The sequence below is a fragment of the Mesoplodon mirus genome (genome assembly GCF_964341445.2).
Source record: "Mesoplodon mirus genome assembly, chromosome: 7".
Classification (NCBI taxonomy): domain Eukaryota; kingdom Metazoa; phylum Chordata; class Mammalia; order Artiodactyla; family Ziphiidae; genus Mesoplodon; species Mesoplodon mirus.
This window is the reverse complement of record NC_138983.1, coordinates 80,122,003-80,142,666: the sequence shown is the minus strand read 5'-3', so window position 1 is coordinate 80,142,666 and position 20,664 is coordinate 80,122,003. Positions and strand designations below refer to the sequence as shown.

General features: G+C 54.2%; 1 pseudogene across 1 annotated transcript in view; it reads right to left on the bottom strand.

Annotated features, from left to right (window-relative positions):
* The window catches only part of LOC309808828 (centrosomal protein of 78 kDa-like), a 1,511,271-nt pseudogene that overhangs the window by 608,542 nt on the left and 882,065 nt on the right, over positions 1-20,664 (bottom strand). The window lies entirely within an intron of this gene.

The window sequence follows — 20,664 nt, the reverse complement described above, 5'->3', positions numbered from 1 at the left end:
CTCTCCCTCAGAAGGGAATTCATACGCGACTCTCTCAGGCCTACGGAAAGCCGTAGAGGAGCCAGGGTGCATGGAGGTGGCTGCGCACCAAACTTTGCTGCTGGGAGACACTCGTGCTTACCTTGAGGCTCGGGGTCACGTTCACTTGGCACTTTACCTAGGGCAAGCGTGGGATGAGCTCCTAGCAAGGCCCTGGAGACCACCTGGATTCGTAGGAGAAAACGCACTTTCTTCACTGAGGCATTCCTACAAGTGACCGGCAGACGGGTAACAGCAATGTCTTTCAGTCAGCCTGGAGGCCGCCACTACCTACCTTCCAAATGGGGAAAACGCTGCCTTTCTCCAGGCTTCTCAATTACAACCTGGCTCACCCAGCACATGCACCTCTCTTCCCTGACAACCCAAAGGAGACCCTTGGAACACAGTTCGGCCCTCTGCGATGAAACTTGTGGATGCAGTGTGTTCTGCCTGTGGTGAATGGCATAATCCTCTAAAAGGCCTCAGGAGGCCTAAGGTGACTTTGGATGTTCCAGATGCGTAGGAATGCTCAGGGTGAATCTCCACTTTCTTTCGGGCTGGACCTAAAGTCTAGTTTTCGGCATCACTTAGAGGGCCGTCGAGCAGGAGTCCCCAAACTGAATTGGAGCCCCGGTGGTTTCTTTCAGGGCAGCGTAGGTTTCCTCAACGTGGCAGACCCGCATGGAAAGAAAGGCTGCCGAGAACCGCGTTCCTGAGGCTGTTTCCAAGCTGTGGAACGCTCGCCATAGGAGAACAACTTAGTTCCCGGCCCCTCCAACTGCAGAGTGAGGGGTGTTCCCAGAGCTGTGTAGCCCTTGACTGTGCTCCGAAGGCTTTTTGGTACACAGTGTCCTTCCTTGGAGAGAAGTGCCCACGTGAGAGTCTTGAGCGCTGTGAGGCATACTAAAGCTAAAGCCGTCCATTGACGAAGACTTCCTGCAAAGTGGTGCACCCCTATCTCTGGTCGTGGGGAAAGGTGCACCTTACCTCGAGACTAGAGGTCCCATTGAGTTGGCACTCTAGCTACACTGTGCCCTGGGGTGAGCGCCCAGGAAGGAGTCGCAAGCACCTGGTTTCTTTTGGAAAATCTCACTGCTCGTCAGAGGCATCTGTGGCGTGAATAGTGTCCTGCTGGTGTGGTTTTCAGGCAGCTTGGAAGCTGCACCGAAGTTGCTCTCCAAAGGGGGAAAGTCGGGCTTCTCCCGCATGCTCCTGTTTCCAACGTGACCCCACAGCGCATTTACCGGCACTGTCGGACTGACGACTGGAGACTTTGAGCCACACTGGGCCTTTCTATGATCACACGTGTTTGGACGCGGCGTGCTTTGCATGCCATGAGTAGCGTTACCCGCTTAATGACTAAGTCAGGCCGAGGTGACTTCGGAGAGTCCAAATGCCTCCCAATTTTACCGGTTTTCCTGTATTTTCTGTCAGGCTGGACCTACAGTGTACCTTGGTCACAACAGAGAGATGACAGGTAAGACTTGCCAGGATGCACTTTAGGCTCAGGGTTTCTTTCCGTGCAGTTCAGGGGGCCTCCACAGAGGGAGAGCCACGTTGAGTGTAATACTGGCAGAAACGTTGTCCTGGGGCTGCCTTACAGCTGTAGAAATCAAGCTATGCAAGCGAGAAGCAGTTCATTGCCCTTCCCTCTGCATAGAAAGACTTGACCCCAACCGTCTGTGCTGTGTCATGTGGCTCGGAAAACACAAAGGGGACTCCCAGCACACACGCTCTCCCTCAGAAGGGAATTCATACGCGACTCTCTCAGGCCTACGGAAAGCCGTAGAGGAGCCAGGGTGCATGGAGGTGGCTGCGCACCAAACTTTGCTGCTGGGAGACACTCGTGCTTACCTTGAGGCTCGGGGTCACGTTCACTTGGCACTTTAGCTAGGGCAAGCGTGGGATGAGCTCCTAGCAAGGCCCTGGAGACCACCTGGATTCGTAGGAGAAAACGCACTTTCTTCACTGAGGCATTCCTACAAGTGACCGGCAGACGGGTAACAGCAATGTCTTTCAGTCAGCCTGGAGGCCGCCACTACCTACCTTCCAAATGGGGAAAACGCTGCCTTTCTCCAGGCTTCTCAATTACAACCTGGCTCACCCAGCACATGCACCTCTCTTCCCTGACAACCCAAAGGAGACCCTTGGAACACAGTTCGGCCCTCTGCGATGAAACTTGTGGATGCAGTGTGTTCTGCCTGTGGTGAATGGCATAATCCTCTAAAAGGCCTCAGGAGGCCTAAGGTGACTTTGGATGTTCCAGATGCGTAGGAATGCTCAGGGTGAATCTCCACTTTCTTTCGGGCTGGACCTAAAGTCTAGTTTTCGGCATCACTTAGAGGGCCGTCGAGCAGGAGTCGCCAAACTGAATTGGAGCCCCGGTGGTTTCTTTCAGGGCAGCGTAGGTTTCCTCAACGTGGCAGACCCGCATGGAAAGAAAGGCTGCCGAGAACCGCGTTCCTGAGGCTGTTTCCAAGCTGTGGAACGCTCGCCATAGGAGAACAACTTAGTTCCCGGCCCCTCCAACTGCAGAGTGAGGGGTGTTCCCAGAGCTGTGTAGCCCTTGACTGTGCTCCGAAGGCTTTTTGGTACACAGTGTCCTTCCTTGGAGAGAAGTGCCCACGTGAGAGTCTTGAGCGCTGTGAGGCATACTAAAGCTAAAGCCGTCCATTGACGAAGACTTCCTGCAAAGTGGTGCACCCCTATCTCTGGTCGTGGGGAAAGGTGCACCTTACCTCGAGACTAGAGGTCACATTGAGTTGGCACTCTAGCTACACTGTGCCCTGGGGTGAGCGCCCAGGAAGGAGTCGCAAGCACCTGGTTTCTTTTGGAAAATCTCACTGCTCGTCAGAGGCATCTGTGGCGTGAATAGTGTCCTGCTGGTGTGGTTTTCAGGCAGCTTGGAAGCTGCACCGAAGTTGCTCTCCAAAGGGGGAAAGTCGGGCTTCTCCCGCATGCTCCTGTTTCCAACGTGACCCCACAGCGCATTTACCGGCACTGTCGGACTGACGACTGGAGACTTTGAGCCACACTGGGCCTTTCTATGATCACACGTGTTTGGACGCGGCGTGCTTTGCATGCCATGAGTAGCGTTACCCGCTTAATGACTAAGTCAGGCCGAGGTGACTTCGGAGAGTCCAAATGCCTCCCAATTTTACCGGTTTTCCTGTATTTTCTGTCAGGCTGGACCTACAGTGTACCTTGGTCACAACAGAGAGATGACAGGTAAGACTTGCCAGGATGCACTTTAGGCTCAGGGTTTCTTTCCGTGCAGTTCAGGGGGCCTCCACAGAGGGAGAGCCACGTTGAGTGTAATACTGGCAGAAACGTTGTCCTGGGGCTGCCTTACAGCTGTAGAAATCAAGCTATGCAAGCGAGAAGCAGTTCATTGCCCTTCCCTCTGCATAGAAAGACTTGACCCCAACCGTCTGTGCTGTGTCATGTGGCTCGGAAAACACAAAGGGGACTCCCAGCACACACGCTCTCCCTCAGAAGGGAATTCATACGCGACTCTCTCAGGCCTACGGAAAGCCGTAGAGGAGCCAGGGTGCATGGAGGTGGCTGCGCACCAAACTTTGCTGCTGGGAGACACTCGTGCTTACCTTGAGGCTCGGGGTCACGTTCACTTGGCACTTTAGCTAGGGCAAGCGTGGGATGAGCTCCTAGCAAGGCCCTGGAGACCACCTGGATTCGTAGGAGAAAACGCACTTTCTTCACTGAGGCATTCCTACAAGTGACCGGCAGACGGGTAACAGCAATGTCTTTCAGTCAGCCTGGAGGCCGCCACTACCTACCTTCCAAATGGGGAAAACGCTGCCTTTCTCCAGGCTTCTCAATTACAACCTGGCTCACCCAGCACATGCACCTCTCTTCCCTGACAACCCAAAGGAGACCCTTGGAACACAGTTCGGCCCTCTGCGATGAAACTTGTGGATGCAGTGTGTTCTGCCTGTGGTGAATGGCATAATCCTCTAAAAGGCCTCAGGAGGCCTAAGGTGACTTTGGATGTTCCAGATGCGTAGGAATGCTCAGGGTGAATCTCCACTTTCTTTCGGGCTGGACCTAAAGTCTAGTTTTCGGCATCACTTAGAGGGCCGTCGAGCAGGAGTCCCCAAACTGAATTGGAGCCCCGGTGGTTTCTTTCAGGGCAGCGTAGGTTTCCTCAACGTGGCAGACCCGCATGGAAAGAAAGGCTGCCGAGAACCGCGTTCCTGAGGCTGTTTCCAAGCTGTGGAACGCTCGCCATAGGAGAACAACTTAGTTCCCGGCCCCTCCAACTGCAGAGTGAGGGGTGTTCCCAGAGCTGTGTAGCCCTTGACTGTGCTCCGAAGGCTTTTTGGTACACAGTGTCCTTCCTTGGAGAGAAGTGCCCACGTGAGAGTCTTGAGCGCTGTGAGGCATACTAAAGCTAAAGCCGTCCATTGACGAAGACTTCCTGCAAAGTGGTGCACCCCTATCTCTGGTCGTGGGGAAAGGTGCACCTTACCTCGAGACTAGAGGTCCCATTGAGTTGGCACTCTAGCTACACTGTGCCCTGGGGTGAGCGCCCAGGAAGGAGTCGCAAGCACCTGGTTTCTTTTGGAAAATCTCACTGCTCGTCAGAGGCATCTGTGGCGTGAATAGTGTCCTGCTGGTGTGGTTTTCAGGCAGCTTGGAAGCTGCACCGAAGTTGCTCTCCAAAGGGGGAAAGTCGGGCTTCTCCCGCATGCTCCTGTTTCCAACGTGACCCCACAGCGCATTTACCGGCACTGTCGGACTGACGACTGGAGACTTTGAGCCACACTGGGCCTTTCTATGATCACACGTGTTTGGACGCGGCGTGCTTTGCATGCCATGAGTAGCGTTACCCGCTTAATGACTAAGTCAGGCCGAGGTGACTTCGGAGAGTCCAAATGCCTCCCAATTTTACCGGTTTTCCTGTATTTTCTGTCAGGCTGGACCTACAGTGTACCTTGGTCACAACAGAGAGATGACAGGTAAGACTTGCCAGGATGCACTTTAGGCTCAGGGTTTCTTTCCGTGCAGTTCAGGGGGCCTCCACAGAGGGAGAGCCACGTTGAGTGTAATACTGGCAGAAACGTTGTCCTGGGGCTGCCTTACAGCTGTAGAAATCAAGCTATGCAAGCGAGAAGCAGTTCATTGCCCTTCCCTCTGCATAGAAAGACTTGACCCCAACCGTCTGTGCTGTGTCATGTGGCTCGGAAAACACAAAGGGGACTCCCAGCACACACGCTCTCCCTCAGAAGGGAATTCATACGCGACTCTCTCAGGCCTACGGAAAGCCGTAGAGGAGCCAGGGTGCATGGAGGTGGCTGCGCACCAAACTTTGCTGCTGGGAGACACTCGTGCTTACCTTGAGGCTCGGGGTCACGTTCACTTGGCACTTTAGCTAGGGCAAGCGTGGGATGAGCTCCTAGCAAGGCCCTGGAGACCACCTGGATTCGTAGGAGAAAACGCACTTTCTTCACTGAGGCATTCCTACAAGTGACCGGCAGACGGGTAACAGCAATGTCTTTCAGTCAGCCTGGAGGCCGCCACTACCTACCTTCCAAATGGGGAAAACGCTGCCTTTCTCCAGGCTTCTCAATTACAACCTGGCTCACCCAGCACATGCACCTCTCTTCCCTGACAACCCAAAGGAGACCCTTGGAACACAGTTCGGCCCTCTGCGATGAAACTTGTGGATGCAGTGTGTTCTGCCTGTGGTGAATGGCATAATCCTCTAAAAGGCCTCAGGAGGCCTAAGGTGACTTTGGATGTTCCAGATGCGTAGGAATGCTCAGGGTGAATCTCCACTTTCTTTCGGGCTGGACCTAAAGTCTAGTTTTCGGCATCACTTAGAGGGCCGTCGAGCAGGAGTCGCCAAACTGAATTGGAGCCCCGGTGGTTTCTTTCAGGGCAGCGTAGGTTTCCTCAACGTGGCAGACCCGCATGGAAAGAAAGGCTGCCGAGAACCGCGTTCCTGAGGCTGTTTCCAAGCTGTGGAACGCTCGCCATAGGAGAACAACTTAGTTCCCGGCCCCTCCAACTGCAGAGTGAGGGGTGTTCCCAGAGCTGTGTAGCCCTTGACTGTGCTCCGAAGGCTTTTTGGTACACAGTGTCCTTCCTTGGAGAGAAGTGCCCACGTGAGAGTCTTGAGCGCTGTGAGGCATACTAAAGCTAAAGCCGTCCATTGACGAAGACTTCCTGCAAAGTGGTGCACCCCTATCTCTGGTCGTGGGGAAAGGTGCACCTTACCTCGAGACTAGAGGTCCCATTGAGTTGGCACTCTAGCTACACTGTGCCCTGGGGTGAGCGCCCAGGAAGGAGTCGCAAGCACCTGGTTTCTTTTGGAAAATCTCACTGCTCGTCAGAGGCATCTGTGGCGTGAATAGTGTCCTGCTGGTGTGGTTTTCAGGCAGCTTGGAAGCTGCACCGAAGTTGCTCTCCAAAGGGGGAAAGTCGGGCTTCTCCCGCATGCTCCTGTTTCCAACGTGACCCCACAGCGCATTTACCGGCACTGTCGGACTGACGACTGGAGACTTTGAGCCACACTGGGCCTTTCTATGATCACACGTGTTTGGACGCGGCGTGCTTTGCATGCCATGAGTAGCGTTACCCGCTTAATGACTAAGTCAGGCCGAGGTGACTTCGGAGAGTCCAAATGCCTCCCAATTTTACCGGTTTTCCTGTATTTTCTGTCAGGCTGGACCTACAGTGTACCTTGGTCACAACAGAGAGATGACAGGTAAGACTTGCCAGGATGCACTTTAGGCTCAGGGTTTCTTTCCGTGCAGTTCAGGGGGCCTCCACAGAGGGAGAGCCACGTTGAGTGTAATACTGGCAGAAACGTTGTCCTGGGGCTGCCTTACAGCTGTAGAAATCAAGCTATGCAAGCGAGAAGCAGTTCATTGCCCTTCCCTCTGCATAGAAAGACTTGACCCCAACCGTCTGTGCTGTGTCATGTGGCTCGGAAAACACAAAGGGGACTCCCAGCACACACGCTCTCCCTCAGAAGGGAATTCATACGCGACTCTCTCAGGCCTACGGAAAGCCGTAGAGGAGCCAGGGTGCATGGAGGTGGCTGCGCACCAAACTTTGCTGCTGGGAGACACTCGTGCTTACCTTGAGGCTCGGGGTCACGTTCACTTGGCACTTTAGCTAGGGCAAGCGTGGGATGAGCTCCTAGCAAGGCCCTGGAGACCACCTGGATTCGTAGGGGAAAACGCACTTTCTTCACTGAGGCATTCCTACAAGTGACCGGCAGACGGGTAACAGCAATGTCTTTCAGTCAGCCTGGAGGCCGCCACTACCTACCTTCCAAATGGGGAAAACGCTGCCTTTCTCCAGGCTTCTCAATTACAACCTGGCTCACCCAGCACATGCACCTCTCTTCCCTGACAACCCAAAGGAGACCCTTGGAACACAGTTCGGCCCTCTGCGATGAAACTTGTGGATGCAGTGTGTTCTGCCTGTGGTGAATGGCATAATCCTCTAAAAGGCCTCAGGAGGCCTAAGGTGACTTTGGATGTTCCAGATGCGTAGGAATGCTCAGGGTGAATCTCCACTTTCTTTCGGGCTGGACCTAAAGTCTAGTTTTCGGCATCACTTAGAGGGCCGTCGAGCAGGAGTCGCCAAACTGAATTGGAGCCCCGGTGGTTTCTTTCAGGGCAGCGTAGGTTTCCTCAACGTGGCAGACCCGCATGGAAAGAAAGGCTGCCGAGAACCGCGTTCCTGAGGCTGTTTCCAAGCTGTGGAACGCTCGCCATAGGAGAACAACTTAGTTCCCGGCCCCTCCAACTGCAGAGTGAGGGGTGTTCCCAGAGCTGTGTAGCCCTTGACTGTGCTCCGAAGGCTTTTTGGTACACAGTGTCCTTCCTTGGAGAGAAGTGCCCACGTGAGAGTCTTGAGCGCTGTGAGGCATACTAAAGCTAAAGCCGTCCATTGACGAAGACTTCCTGCAAAGTGGTGCACCCCTATCTCTGGTCGTGGGGAAAGGTGCACCTTACCTCGAGACTAGAGGTCCCATTGAGTTGGCACTCTAGCTACACTGTGCCCTGGGGTGAGCGCCCAGGAAGGAGTCGCAAGCACCTGGTTTCTTTTGGAAAATCTCACTGCTCGTCAGAGGCATCTGTGGCGTGAATAGTGTCCTGCTGGTGTGGTTTTCAGGCAGCTTGGAAGCTGCACCGAAGTTGCTCTCCAAAGGGGGAAAGTCGGGCTTCTCCCGCATGCTCCTGTTTCCAACGTGACCCCACAGCGCATTTACCGGCACTGTCGGACTGACGACTGGAGACTTTGAGCCACACTGGGCCTTTCTATGATCACACGTGTTTGGACGCGGCGTGCTTTGCATGCCATGAGTAGCGTTACCCGCTTAATGACTAAGTCAGGCCGAGGTGACTTCGGAGAGTCCAAATGCCTCCCAATTTTACCGGTTTTCCTGTATTTTCTGTCAGGCTGGACCTACAGTGTACCTTGGTCACAACAGAGAGATGACAGGTAAGACTTGCCAGGATGCACTTTAGGCTCAGGGTTTCTTTCCGTGCAGTTCAGGGGGCCTCCACAGAGGGAGAGCCACGTTGAGTGTAATACTGGCAGAAACGTTGTCCTGGGGCTGCCTTACAGCTGTAGAAATCAAGCTATGCAAGCGAGAAGCAGTTCATTGCCCTTCCCTCTGCATAGAAAGACTTGACCCCAACCGTCTGTGCTGTGTCATGTGGCTCGGAAAACACAAAGGGGACTCCCAGCACACACGCTCTCCCTCAGAAGGGAATTCATACGCGACTCTCTCAGGCCTACGGAAAGCCGTAGAGGAGCCAGGGTGCATGGAGGTGGCTGCGCACCAAACTTTGCTGCTGGGAGACACTCGTGCTTACCTTGAGGCTCGGGGTCACGTTCACTTGGCACTTTAGCTAGGGCAAGCGTGGGATGAGCTCCTAGCAAGGCCCTGGAGACCACCTGGATTCGTAGGGGAAAACGCACTTTCTTCACTGAGGCATTCCTACAAGTGACCGGCAGACGGGTAACAGCAATGTCTTTCAGTCAGCCTGGAGGCCGCCACTACCTACCTTCCAAATGGGGAAAACGCTGCCTTTCTCCAGGCTTCTCAATTACAACCTGGCTCACCCAGCACATGCACCTCTCTTCCCTGACAACCCAAAGGAGACCCTTGGAACACAGTTCGGCCCTCTGCGATGAAACTTGTGGATGCAGTGTGTTCTGCCTGTGGTGAATGGCATAATCCTCTAAAAGGCCTCAGGAGGCCTAAGGTGACTTTGGATGTTCCAGATGCGTAGGAATGCTCAGGGTGAATCTCCACTTTCTTTCGGGCTGGACCTAAAGTCTAGTTTTCGGCATCACTTAGAGGGCCGTCGAGCAGGAGTCGCCAAACTGAATTGGAGCCCCGGTGGTTTCTTTCAGGGCAGCGTAGGTTTCCTCAACGTGGCAGACCCGCATGGAAAGAAAGGCTGCCGAGAACCGCGTTCCTGAGGCTGTTTCCAAGCTGTGGAACGCTCGCCATAGGAGAACAACTTAGTTCCCGGCCCCTCCAACTGCAGAGTGAGGGGTGTTCCCAGAGCTGTGTAGCCCTTGACTGTGCTCCGAAGGCTTTTTGGTACACAGTGTCCTTCCTTGGAGAGAAGTGCCCACGTGAGAGTCTTGAGCGCTGTGAGGCATACTAAAGCTAAAGCCGTCCATTGACGAAGACTTCCTGCAAAGTGGTGCACCCCTATCTCTGGTCGTGGGGAAAGGTGCACCTTACCTCGAGACTAGAGGTCCCATTGAGTTGGCACTCTAGCTACACTGTGCCCTGGGGTGAGCGCCCAGGAAGGAGTCGCAAGCACCTGGTTTCTTTTGGAAAATCTCACTGCTCGTCAGAGGCATCTGTGGCGTGAATAGTGTCCTGCTGGTGTGGTTTTCAGGCAGCTTGGAAGCTGCACCGAAGTTGCTCTCCAAAGGGGGAAAGTCGGGCTTCTCCCGCATGCTCCTGTTTCCAACGTGACCCCACAGCGCATTTACCGGCACTGTCGGACTGACGACTGGAGACTTTGAGCCACACTGGGCCTTTCTATGATCACACGTGTTTGGACGCGGCGTGCTTTGCATGCCATGAGTAGCGTTACCCGCTTAATGACTAAGTCAGGCCGAGGTGACTTCGGAGAGTCCAAATGCCTCCCAATTTTACCGGTTTTCCTGTATTTTCTGTCAGGCTGGACCTACAGTGTACCTTGGTCACAACAGAGAGATGACAGGTAAGACTTGCCAGGATGCACTTTAGGCTCAGGGTTTCTTTCCGTGCAGTTCAGGGGGCCTCCACAGAGGGAGAGCCACGTTGAGTGTAATACTGGCAGAAACGTTGTCCTGGGGCTGCCTTACAGCTGTAGAAATCAAGCTATGCAAGCGAGAAGCAGTTCATTGCCCTTCCCTCTGCATAGAAAGACTTGACCCCAACCGTCTGTGCTGTGTCATGTGGCTCGGAAAACACAAAGGGGACTCCCAGCACACACGCTCTCCCTCAGAAGGGAATTCATACGCGACTCTCTCAGGCCTACGGAAAGCCGTAGAGGAGCCAGGGTGCATGGAGGTGGCTGCGCACCAAACTTTGCTGCTGGGAGACACTCGTGCTTACCTTGAGGCTCGGGGTCACGTTCACTTGGCACTTTAGCTAGGGCAAGCGTGGGATGAGCTCCTAGCAAGGCCCTGGAGACCACCTGGATTCGTAGGAGAAAACGCACTTTCTTCACTGAGGCATTCCTACAAGTGACCGGCAGACGGGTAACAGCAATGTCTTTCAGTCAGCCTGGAGGCCGCCACTACCTACCTTCCAAATGGGGAAAACGCTGCCTTTCTCCAGGCTTCTCAATTACAACCTGGCTCACCCAGCACATGCACCTCTCTTCCCTGACAACCCAAAGGAGACCCTTGGAACACAGTTCGGCCCTCTGCGATGAAACTTGTGGATGCAGTGTGTTCTGCCTGTGGTGAATGGCATAATCCTCTAAAAGGCCTCAGGAGGCCTAAGGTGACTTTGGATGTTCCAGATGCGTAGGAATGCTCAGGGTGAATCTCCACTTTCTTTCGGGCTGGACCTAAAGTCTAGTTTTCGGCATCACTTAGAGGGCCGTCGAGCAGGAGTCGCCAAACTGAATTGGAGCCCCGGTGGTTTCTTTCAGGGCAGCGTAGGTTTCCTCAACGTGGCAGACCCGCATGGAAAGAAAGGCTGCCGAGAACCGCGTTCCTGAGGCTGTTTCCAAGCTGTGGAACGCTCGCCATAGGAGAACAACTTAGTTCCCGGCCCCTCCAACTGCAGAGTGAGGGGTGTTCCCAGAGCTGTGTAGCCCTTGACTGTGCTCCGAAGGCTTTTTGGTACACAGTGTCCTTCCTTGGAGAGAAGTGCCCACGTGAGAGTCTTGAGCGCTGTGAGGCATACTAAAGCTAAAGCCGTCCATTGACGAAGACTTCCTGCAAAGTGGTGCACCCCTATCTCTGGTCGTGGGGAAAGGTGCACCTTACCTCGAGACTAGAGGTCACATTGAGTTGGCACTCTAGCTACACTGTGCCCTGGGGTGAGCGCCCAGGAAGGAGTCGCAAGCACCTGGTTTCTTTTGGAAAATCTCACTGCTCGTCAGAGGCATCTGTGGCGTGAATAGTGTCCTGCTGGTGTGGTTTTCAGGCAGCTTGGAAGCTGCACCGAAGTTGCTCTCCAAAGGGGGAAAGTCGGGCTTCTCCCGCATGCTCCTGTTTCCAACGTGACCCCACAGCGCATTTACCGGCACTGTCGGACTGACGACTGGAGACTTTGAGCCACACTGGGCCTTTCTATGATCACACGTGTTTGGACGCGGCGTGCTTTGCATGCCATGAGTAGCGTTACCCGCTTAATGACTAAGTCAGGCCGAGGTGACTTCGGAGAGTCCAAATGCCTCCCAATTTTACCGGTTTTCCTGTATTTTCTGTCAGGCTGGACCTACAGTGTACCTTGGTCACAACAGAGAGATGACAGGTAAGACTTGCCAGGATGCACTTTAGGCTCAGGGTTTCTTTCCGTGCAGTTCAGGGGGCCTCCACAGAGGGAGAGCCACGTTGAGTGTAATACTGGCAGAAACGTTGTCCTGGGGCTGCCTTACAGCTGTAGAAATCAAGCTATGCAAGCGAGAAGCAGTTCATTGCCCTTCCCTCTGCATAGAAAGACTTGACCCCAACCGTCTGTGCTGTGTCATGTGGCTCGGAAAACACAAAGGGGACTCCCAGCACACACGCTCTCCCTCAGAAGGGAATTCATACGCGACTCTCTCAGGCCTACGGAAAGCCGTAGAGGAGCCAGGGTGCATGGAGGTGGCTGCGCACCAAACTTTGCTGCTGGGAGACACTCGTGCTTACCTTGAGGCTCGGGGTCACGTTCACTTGGCACTTTAGCTAGGGCAAGCGTGGGATGAGCTCCTAGCAAGGCCCTGGAGACCACCTGGATTCGTAGGAGAAAACGCACTTTCTTCACTGAGGCATTCCTACAAGTGACCGGCAGACGGGTAACAGCAATGTCTTTCAGTCAGCCTGGAGGCCGCCACTACCTACCTTCCAAATGGGGAAAACGCTGCCTTTCTCCAGGCTTCTCAATTACAACCTGGCTCACCCAGCACATGCACCTCTCTTCCCTGACAACCCAAAGGAGACCCTTGGAACACAGTTCGGCCCTCTGCGATGAAACTTGTGGATGCAGTGTGTTCTGCCTGTGGTGAATGGCATAATCCTCTAAAAGGCCTCAGGAGGCCTAAGGTGACTTTGGATGTTCCAGATGCGTAGGAATGCTCAGGGTGAATCTCCACTTTCTTTCGGGCTGGACCTAAAGTCTAGTTTTCGGCATCACTTAGAGGGCCGTCGAGCAGGAGTCGCCAAACTGAATTGGAGCCCCGGTGGTTTCTTTCAGGGCAGCGTAGGTTTCCTCAACGTGGCAGACCCGCATGGAAAGAAAGGCTGCCGAGAACCGCGTTCCTGAGGCTGTTTCCAAGCTGTGGAACGCTCGCCATAGGAGAACAACTTAGTTCCCGGCCCCTCCAACTGCAGAGTGAGGGGTGTTCCCAGAGCTGTGTAGCCCTTGACTGTGCTCCGAAGGCTTTTTGGTACACAGTGTCCTTCCTTGGAGAGAAGTGCCCACGTGAGAGTCTTGAGCGCTGTGAGGCATACTAAAGCTAAAGCCGTCCATTGACGAAGACTTCCTGCAAAGTGGTGCACCCCTATCTCTGGTCGTGGGGAAAGGTGCACCTTACCTCGAGACTAGAGGTCCCATTGAGTTGGCACTCTAGCTACACTGTGCCCTGGGGTGAGCGCCCAGGAAGGAGTCGCAAGCACCTGGTTTCTTTTGGAAAATCTCACTGCTCGTCAGAGGCATCTGTGGCGTGAATAGTGTCCTGCTGGTGTGGTTTTCAGGCAGCTTGGAAGCTGCACCGAAGTTGCTCTCCAAAGGGGGAAAGTCGGGCTTCTCCCGCATGCTCCTGTTTCCAACGTGACCCCACAGCGCATTTACCGGCACTGTCGGACTGACGACTGGAGACTTTGAGCCACACTGGGCCTTTCTATGATCACACGTGTTTGGACGCGGCGTGCTTTGCATGCCATGAGTAGCGTTACCCGCTTAATGACTAAGTCAGGCCGAGGTGACTTCGGAGAGTCCAAATGCCTCCCAATTTTACCGGTTTTCCTGTATTTTCTGTCAGGCTGGACCTACAGTGTACCTTGGTCACAACAGAGAGATGACAGGTAAGACTTGCCAGGATGCACTTTAGGCTCAGGGTTTCTTTCCGTGCAGTTCAGGGGGCCTCCACAGAGGGAGAGCCACGTTGAGTGTAATACTGGCAGAAACGTTGTCCTGGGGCTGCCTTACAGCTGTAGAAATCAAGCTATGCAAGCGAGAAGCAGTTCATTGCCCTTCCCTCTGCATAGAAAGACTTGACCCCAACCGTCTGTGCTGTGTCATGTGGCTCGGAAAACACAAAGGGGACTCCCAGCACACACGCTCTCCCTCAGAAGGGAATTCATACGCGACTCTCTCAGGCCTACGGAAAGCCGTAGAGGAGCCAGGGTGCATGGAGGTGGCTGCACACCAAACTTTGCTGCTGGGAGACACTCGTGCTTACCTTGAGGCTCGGGGTCACGTTCACTTGGCACTTTAGCTAGGGCAAGCGTGGGATGAGCTCCTAGCAAGGCCCTGGAGACCACCTGGATTCGTAGGGGAAAACGCACTTTCTTCACTGAGGCATTCCTACAAGTGACCGGCAGACGGGTAACAGCAATGTCTTTCAGTCAGCCTTGAGGCCGCCACTACCTACCTTCCAAATGGGGAAAACGCTGCCTTTCTCCAGGCTTCTCAATTACAACCTGGCTCACCCAGCACATGCACCTCTCTTCCCTGACAACCCAAAGGAGACCCTTGGAACACAGTTCGGCCCTCTGCGATGAAACTTGTGGATGCAGTGTGTTCTGCCTGTGGTGAATGGCATAATCCTCTAAAAGGCCTCAGGAGGCCTAAGGTGACTTTGGATGTTCCAGATGCGTAGGAATGCTCAGGGTGAATCTCCACTTTCTTTCGGGCTGGACCTAAAGTCTAGTTTTCGGCATCACTTAGAGGGCCGTCGAGCAGGAGTCGCCAAACTGAATTGGAGCCCCGGTGGTTTCTTTCAGGGCAGCGTAGGTTTCCTCAACGTGGCAGACCCGCATGGAAAGAAAGGCTGCCGAGAACCGCGTTCCTGAGGCTGTTTCCAAGCTGTGGAACGCTCGCCATAGGAGAACAACTTAGTTCCCGGCCCCTCCAACTGCAGAGTGAGGGGTGTTCCCAGAGCTGTGTAGCCCTTGACTGTGCTCCGAAGGCTTTTTGGTACACAGTGTCCTTCCTTGGAGAGAAGTGCCCACGTGAGAGTCTTGAGCGCTGTGAGGCATACTAAAGCTAAAGCCGTCCATTGACGAAGACTTCCTGCAAAGTGGTGCACCCCTATCTCTGGTCGTGGGGAAAGGTGCACCTTACCTCGAGACTAGAGGTCCCATTGAGTTGGCACTCTAGCTACACTGTGCCCTGGGGTGAGCGCCCAGGAAGGAGTCGCAAGCACCTGGTTTCTTTTGGAAAATCTCACTGCTCGTCAGAGGCATCTGTGGCGTGAATAGTGTCCTGCTGGTGTGGTTTTCAGGCAGCTTGGAAGCTGCACCGAAGTTGCTCTCCAAAGGGGGAAAGTCGGGCTTCTCCCGCATGCTCCTGTTTCCAACGTGACCCCACAGCGCATTTACCGGCACTGTCGGACTGACGACTGGAGACTTTGAGCCACACTGGGCCTTTCTATGATCACACGTGTTTGGACGCGGCGTGCTTTGCATGCCATGAGTAGCGTTACCCGCTTAATGACTAAGTCAGGCCGAGGTGACTTCGGAGAGTCCAAATGCCTCCCAATTTTACCGGTTTTCCTGTATTTTCTGTCAGGCTGGACCTACAGTGTACCTTGGTCACAACAGAGAGATGACAGGTAAGACTTGCCAGGATGCACTTTAGGCTCAGGGTTTCTTTCCGTGCAGTTCAGGGGGCCTCCACAGAGGGAGAGCCACGTTGAGTGTAATACTGGCAGAAACGTTGTCCTGGGGCTGCCTTACAGCTGTAGAAATCAAGCTATGCAAGCGAGAAGCAGTTCATTGCCCTTCCCTCTGCATAGAAAGACTTGACCCCAACCGTCTGTGCTGTGTCATGTGGCTCGGAAAACACAAAGGGGACTCCCAGCACACACGCTCTCCCTCAGAAGGGAATTCATACGCGACTCTCTCAGGCCTACGGAAAGCCGTAGAGGAGCCAGGGTGCATGGAGGTGGCTGCACACCAAACTTTGCTGCTGGGAGACACTCGTGCTTACCTTGAGGCTCGGGGTCACGTTCACTTGGCACTTTAGCTAGGGCAAGCGTGGGATGAGCTCCTAGCAAGGCCCTGGAGACCACCTGGATTCGTAGGGGAAAACGCACTTTCTTCACTGAGGCATTCCTACAAGTGACCGGCAGACGGGTAACAGCAATGTCTTTCAGTCAGCCTTGAGGCCGCCACTACCTACCTTCCAAATGGGGAAAACGCTGCCTTTCTCCAGGCTTCTCAATTACAACCTGGCTCACCCAGCACATGCACCTCTCTTCCCTGACAACCCAAAGGAGACCCTTGGAACACAGTTCGGCCCTCTGCGATGAAACTTGTGGATGCAGTGTGTTCTGCCTGTGGTGAATGGCATAATCCTCTAAAAGGCCTCAGGAGGCCTAAGGTGACTTTGGATGTTCCAGATGCGTAGGAATGCTCAGGGTGAATCTCCACTTTCTTTCGGGCTGGACCTAAAGTCTAGTTTTCGGCATCACTTAGAGGGCCGTCGAGCAGGAGTCCCCAAACTGAATTGGAGCCCCGGTGGTTTCTTTCAGGGCAGCGTAGGTTTCCTCAACGTGGCAGACCCGCATGGAAAGAAAGGCTGCCGAGAACCGCGTTCCTGAGGCTGTTTCCAAGCTGTGGAACGCTCGCCATAGGAGAACAACTTAGTTCCCGGCCCCTCCAACTGCAGAGTGAGGGGTGTTCCCAGAGCTGTGTAGCCCTTGACTGTGCTCCGAAGGCTTTTTGGTACACAGTGTCCTTCCTTGGAGAGAAGTGCCCACGTGAGAGTCTTGAGCGCTGTGAGGCATACTAAAGCTAAAGCCGTCCATTGACGAAGACTTCCTGCAAAGTGGTGCACCCCTATCTCTGGTCGTGGGGAAAGGTGCACCTTACCTCGAGACTAGAGGTCCCATTGAGTTGGCACTCTAGCTACACTGTGCCCTGGGGTGAGCGCCCAGGAAGGAGTCGCAAGCACCTGGTTTCTTTTGGAAAATCTCACTGCTCGTCAGAGGCATCTGTGGCGTGAATAGTGTCCTGCTGGTGTGGTTTTCAGGCAGCTTGGAAGCTGCACCGAAGTTGCTCTCCAAAGGGGGAAAGTCGGGCTTCTCCCGCATGCTCCTGTTTCCAACGTGACCCCACAGCGCATTTACCGGCACTGTCGGACTGACGACTGGAGACTTTGAGCCACACTGGGCCTTTCTATGATCACACGTGTTTGGACGCGGCGTGCTTTGCATGCCATGAGTAGCGTTACCCGCTTAATGACTAAGTCAGGCCGAGGTGACTTCGGAGAGTCCAAATGCCTCCCAATTTTACCGGTTTTCCTGTATTTTCTGTCAGGCTGGACCTACAGTGTACCTTGGTCACAACAGAGAGATGACAGGTAAGACTTGCCAGGATGCACTTTAGGCTCAGGGTTTCTTTCCGTGCAGTTCAGGGGGCCTCCACAGAGGGAGAGCCACGTTGAGTGTAATACTGGCAGAAACGTTGTCCTGGGGCTGCCTTACAGCTGTAGAAATCAAGCTATGCAAGCGAGAAGCAGTTCATTGCCCTTCCCTCTGCATAGAAAGACTTGACCCCAACCGTCTGTGCTGTGTCATGTGGCTCGGAAAACACAAAGGGGACTCCCAGCACACACGCTCTCCCTCAGAAGGGAATTCATACGCGACTCTCTCAGGCCTACGGAAAGCCGTAGAGGAGCCAGGGTTCATGGAGGTGGCTGCACACCAAACTTTGCTGCTGGGAGACACTCGTGCTTACCTTGAGGCTCGGGGTCACGTTCACTTGGCACTTTAGCTAGGGCAAGCGTGGGATGAGCTCCTAGCAAGGCCCTGGAGACCACCTGGATTCGTAGGGGAAAACGCACTTTCTTCACTGAGGCATTCCTACAAGTGACCGGCAGACGGGTAACAGCAATGTCTTTCAGTCAGCCTTGAGGCCGCCACTACCTACCTTCCAAATGGGGAAAACGCTGCCTTTCTCCAGGCTTCTCAATTACAACCTGGCTCACCCAGCACATGCACCTCTCTTCCCTGACAACCCAAAGGAGACCCTTGGAACACAGTTCGGCCCTCTGCGATGAAACTTGTGGATGCAGTGTGTTCTGCCTGTGGTGAATGGCATAATCCTCTAAAAGGCCTCAGGAGGCCTAAGGTGACTTTGGATGTTCCAGATGCGTAGGAATGCTCAGGGTGAATCTCCACTTTCTTTCGGGCTGGACCTAAAGTCTAGTTTTCGGCATCACTTAGAGGGCCGTCGAGCAGGAGTCCCCAAACTGAATTGGAGCCCCGGTGGTTTCTTTCAGGGCAGCGTAGGTTTCCTCAACGTGGCAGACCCGCATGGAAAGAAAGGCTGCCGAGAACCGCGTTCCTGAGGCTGTTTCCAAGCTGTGGAACGCTCGCCATAGGAGAACAACTTAGTTCCCGGCCCCTCCAACTGCAGAGTGAGGGGTGTTCCCAGAGCTGTGTAGCCCTTGACTGTGCTCCGAAGGCTTTTTGGTACACAGTGTCCTTCCTTGGAGAGAAGTGCCCACGTGAGAGTCTTGAGCGCTGTGAGGCATACTAAAGCTAAAGCCGTCCATTGACGAAGACTTCCTGCAAAGTGGTGCACCCCTATCTCTGGTCGTGGGGAAAGGTGCACCTTACCTCGAGACTAGAGGTCCCATTGAGTTGGCACTCTAGCTACACTGTGCCCTGGGGTGAGCGCCCAGGAAGGAGTCGCAAGCACCTGGTTTCTTTTGGAAAATCTCACTGCTCGTCAGAGGCATCTGTGGCGTGAATAGTGTCCTGCTGGTGTGGTTTTCAGGCAGCTTGGAAGCTGCACCGAAGTTGCTCTCCAAAGGGGGAAAGTCGGGCTTCTCCCGCATGCTCCTGTTTCCAACGTGACCCCACAGCGCATTTACCGGCACTGTCGGACTGACGACTGGAGACTTTGAGCCACACTGGGCCTTTCTATGATCACACGTGTTTGGACGCGGCGTGCTTTGCATGCCATGAGTAGCGTTACCCGCTTAATGACTAAGTCAGGCCGAGGTGACTTCGGAGAGTCCAAATGCCTCCCAATTTTACCGGTTTTCCTGTATTTTCTGTCAGGCTGGACCTACAGTGTACCTTGGTCACAACAGAGAGATGACAGGTAAGACTTGCCAGGATGCACTTTAGGCTCAGGGTTTCTTTCCGTGCAGTTCAGGGGGCCTCCACAGAGGGAGAGCCACGTTGAGTGTAATACTGGCAGAAACGTTGTCCTGGGGCTGCCTTACAGCTGTAGAAATCAAGCTATGCAAGCGAGAAGCAGTTCATTGCCCTTCCCTCTGCATAGAAAGACTTGACCCCAACCGTCTGTGCTGTGTCATGTGGCTCGGAAAACACAAAGGGGACTCCCAGCACACACGCTCTCCCTCAGAAGGGAATTCATACGCGACTCTCTCAGGCCTACGGAAAGCCGTAGAGGAGTCAGGGTGCATGGAGGTGGCTGCGCACCAAACTTTGCTGCTGGGAGACACTCGTGCTTACCTTGAGGCTCGGGGTCACGTTCACTTGGCACTTTAGCTAGGGCAAGCGTGGGATGAGCTCCTAGCAAGGCCCTGGAGACCACCTGGATTCGTAGGGGAAAACGCACTTTCTTCACTGAGGCATTCCTACAAGTGACCGGCAGACGGGTAACAGCAATGTCTTTCAGTCAGCCTGGAGGCCGCCACTACCTACCTTCCAAATGGGGAAAACGCTGCCTTTCTCCAGGCTTCTCAATTACAACCTGGCTCACCCAGCACATGCACCTCTCTTCCCTGACAACCCAAAGGAGACCCTTGGAACACAGTTCGGCCCTCTGCGATGAAACTTGTGGATGCAGTGTGTTCTGCCTGTGGTGAATGGCATAATCCTCTAAAAGGCCTCAGGAGGCCTAAGGTGACTTTGGATGTTCCAGATGCGTAGGAATGCTCAGGGTGAATCTCCACTTTCTTTCGGGCTGGACCTAAAGTCTAGTTTTCGGCATCACTTAGAGGGCCGTCGAGCAGGAGTCCCCAAACTGAATTGGAGCCCCGGTGGTTTCTTTCAGGGCAGCGTAGGTTTCCTCAACGTGGCAGACCCGCATGGAAAGAAAGGCTGCCGAGAACCGCGTTCCTGAGGCTGTTTCCAAGCTGTGGAACGCTCGCCATAGGAGAACAACTTAGTTCCCGGCCCCTCCAACTGCAGAGTGAGGGGTGTTCCCAGAGCTGTGTAGCCCTTGACTGTGCTCCGAAGGCTTTTTGGTACACAGTGTCCTTCCTTGGAGAGAAGTGCCCACGTGAGAGTCTTGAGCGCTGTGAGGCATACTAAAGCTAAAGCCGTCCATTGACGAAGACTTCCTGCAAAGTGGTGCACCCCTATCTCTGGTCGTGGGGAAAGGTGCACCTTACCTCGAGACTAGAGGTCCCATTGAGTTGGCACTCTAGCTACACTGTGCCCTGGGGTGAGCGCCCAGGAAGGAGTCGCAAGCACCTGGTTTCTTTTGGAAAATCTCACTGCTCGTCAGAGGCATCTGTGGCGTGAATAGTGTCCTGCTGGTGTGGTTTTCAGGCAGCTTGGAAGCTGCACCGAAGTTGCTCTCCAAAGGGGGAAAGTCGGGCTTCTCCCGCATGCTCCTGTTTCCAACGTGACCCCACAGCGCATTTACCGGCACTGTCGGACTGACGACTGGAGACTTTGAGCCACACTGGGCCTTTCTATGATCACACGTGTTTGGACGCGGCGTGCTTTGCATGCCATGAGTAGCGTTACCCGCTTAATGACTAAGTCAGGCCGAGGTGACTTCGGA